This window comes from Polypterus senegalus, chromosome 8 (assembly GCF_016835505.1).
Source record: "Polypterus senegalus isolate Bchr_013 chromosome 8, ASM1683550v1, whole genome shotgun sequence".
In the NCBI taxonomy this organism is placed as follows: domain Eukaryota; kingdom Metazoa; phylum Chordata; class Cladistia; order Polypteriformes; family Polypteridae; genus Polypterus; species Polypterus senegalus.
In genome coordinates, this window is record NC_053161.1 from 168,664,968 (window position 1) to 168,668,295 (window position 3,328).

Here is a 3,328-nt window from a genome sequence, read left to right on the forward strand (position 1 = left end):
CTGGTTATAGAAAATATGAAATCGAGACCAGTTGTCCCTCAAAACAGTGTCACTGATTAGGTCTGAAAACTCCAGCAGTTGCACTTCCATTTTTCTAAGGTTAATACAGTTAATACTTGGATAATCAAAATCTAAGATTATAACTTCAATCCTAAACTTGTCATTTTTAATATTATTGAAAAGATTCATATTGGAATGACTGTGTCCGTTTGGAGGAGGTCTATAACACAGTCTCAATATCAGGCCTCTATCCTTAATGAATTCTAATCAAATACAAACAAATTCAGCAAGTAGTGGCTCACCAGCTACTTGAACAAAAGTCTATCTTACATAAACGGCAACCCTCTTCCCTAAATAAGGTCAATAACCTTGGGCAAGAAATGAAGTTCCTACGTGTACAGTATGTTATTCCACCACTGTTCATCCCTTTATGTGAAATCGTAAACCTGGCCTTTCCTAAACTCCCTTGCCCTCCAATTTTCGACGACCCTACTCATATCCTTCTTCAATATATTGGTATCCGTTCTTTTCAAATGTAAGCCATCACAGCAGAACAGGTGCCATCTTTCCAGAAAGAGTCCTAATGCCCCTTAAACCAAAACCTTTCTATGCTATTCCAAGGTTTGAGCCATGTGTTAAAATGTTTCATGTCCTCAGTCTTACCTGGATGGCTGAGCGGCACAGAAGACCTACAGAGAAGTCGACCTTATCGATTCTACATCTCAACTTGGCTTTAAATTTTGACTGCAGAACTGATAGCTTACCTTTTATTTATGTTATTTGTTCCAACACAGACAATGGCATCCCAGAGCCTACTCACCCTTCAACTGTTTTGTCAGTCTTTATAAACTCCTTTTTAATTATAATACAGTTAAATTCACACTTACCTAAAGGAATCATATGGTCAGTATCTGTTTCACCATAAGCTTTCTTAGCCAGCTTATCTGCAATTTCATTGCCATACAGTCCTTTGAGTGCAGAAATCCACAAACATTTTATAATTATATTATTTAAATACATGTCAGTAATGAGGTGATTAACTTTTAATTAAAGGTCACTTCTGTTAATTGATTCTAAGGCCTTCAATGATGATCGGGAGCCTGTCAATATAACAACGCTACTAGGCCTTACACCATTTATCCACTCTATAGCAGGAATTTTTACTTTGGCTGTTGGCCTTCCTCTTTCTCTCTTGGGTAGGAGTTAAAATGAATTTAGTTTTGTTAAGTTGGCCTTGTCTGTATGGAATGTTACTTGCTTTCAATAAATTCAATTAAAAAATGAATAACAGCCATCATTTCTGCTGTAAAGACTGATAGATAATACTGTACATCATATATTTTAACAGCCATTTTTATATTTGTATTTTTAACACTAAAAAGCAGAAGCTACTCCATTATTTAAAGAGTCTTCAAGGTCCAGTAGTATAAATATGAATAAAAGTGGCATACTTTCCTTCCAAATAATTACTTAATAGCTGACTCTTCCAAGCAATAGCACTTACCTTGCTTATATCTTCCCTTATTCTATAATCAATAATTGGTTTCATCAAATAACCATGGCAGCCATATGGAAAACTTATTCATTGCAATATCATAATTATTTAATTAATAAACCTCCACCAGTCTCATAACTTTTTTTACTAAATGAATCACATTTATTCCGCCATATTGATATTCCCACCAATCTTCTAGTATTTCTTCTGTTGGCTGCCCTGGTTTTTGCTTTAAATACATTACATTTATTAAGATTTAGTAAGTTTCTCCTTAATCCCAATGGTAATTCTCCCATTTTCAATAATGAGCCATTATTTGGGGTGGTAGGAAAGGCCCCTAAACATATTTGAATTGTTTTGTACTCAATCTTATCCAATAAAGTCCACAATGTAGCTGACGCTGAGCCATATGCCCGACTTCCATAATCCATTCCAGCCCTAATCAATGCTGTGTACATCATATAGAATGTACTCCTCTCTGTCCACCATGATTGCCCTGATACACATCTCATCTAATTTATTGTGCCGTTACTTTTCTGTACAATTTAAATAATATGCTGTTTCCAAGTTAGTCTATCATCAAATGTCACATCCAGAAGCAAACTCTTTCTTCCATTCAATAAGTGAGTTATATAATAAAACAGCTTTATTTAAAGTAAACTTCCTTCATGTAAAACATACTGCTGTGATACAAAGAGTAAAGTTTAAAGGACAATTGTTATTTTTATGTTTGGGATAGTGATCCGTCCTTTGTTATGGTGAAGTTGCAGGGCTGTTTGCCAGTGAGGCATAGCAGATAAGATGAAACTTACCAGAATGTGGTGGACTTTGCATAGGTGTAGACATTTCAGGATCCAAGAGTGACAAACATTGTCATATGATGCTTTTTGAAAAATCAATCCACGCCACACTAAGGTTTCTGCCTTTTACAGCACTCCAAGATCACTTTGTCCAGTAGTAGTTGGTCTTTTGTCCCATACGACTTTCTCTAGTTTCCCTTTTTATGTTACCGCCATCAAGATACTATGGTTCAGATGTATGTCATTTCACTTTGCGTCTATTGCTATGAATAGTTTGTAGATGCTGGAGAGGCAGGCTACTGGACCACAAAACAGGCAGTGTGGCATAGTGGTTAAGGATTTGGAGATGAAACCCTGAGGATGTGGCTTCAAATCCTGTTACTGACATCGTGTGACCCTGAGTTTGTCCCTTGACTTGCCTGTTCTCCAAGTGGGGAAAAAAAAAAAAAGAAAGAAATGGAACCAATTGTATCATAAATATTGTAAATAAATGTAAATTGCTTGTTTGGATTTTGGGATCAGGAAAGTTGTCCCTGTAGTAAGCCACTACTTCTCTCCACTGTGAATTCGGCTGTATTTCTGAAAAGTACTCTTGTGATAGAATTCTTTCCCACATTAATTTCAACCATACAGCATCTCTCCTGTGGCTCCTGTGAGATTTGCTTCCCACATTCAGAACAGAAATGCGGCTTTTCGTCTGTGTGAATTCTTTTATGTCTCTAGAGATTGCTAATTTGCGAGAATTGTTTGCCACATGGCGGCACGGTGGCGCAGTGGGTAGCCTTCCCGAGTCCTCTCTGCGTGGAGTTTGCATGTTCTGCCCGTCCGGGTACTCCCGTTTCCTCCCACAGTCCAAAGAAATGCAGGTTAGGTGCATTGGCGATTCAAAATTGTCCTGTGTGTGTGTGTGTGTGTGCGCATGCCCTGCGGTGAGCAGGTGCCCTGCCTGAGGTTTGTTTCCTGCCTTGTGCCCTGTGTTGGTTGGGATTGGCTCAAGCAGACCCCCTGTTACCCTGTAGTTAGGATATGGCGG

At 38.1% G+C, this 3,328-nt stretch overlaps 1 protein-coding gene across 1 annotated transcript in view; it reads left to right on the forward strand.

The window, feature by feature from the left end:
* The window catches only part of LOC120534479 (zinc finger protein 585A-like), a 349,597-nt gene that overhangs the window by 292,789 nt on the left and 53,480 nt on the right, over positions 1 to 3,328 (forward strand). The gene's annotated exons all lie outside the window — the stretch shown is intronic.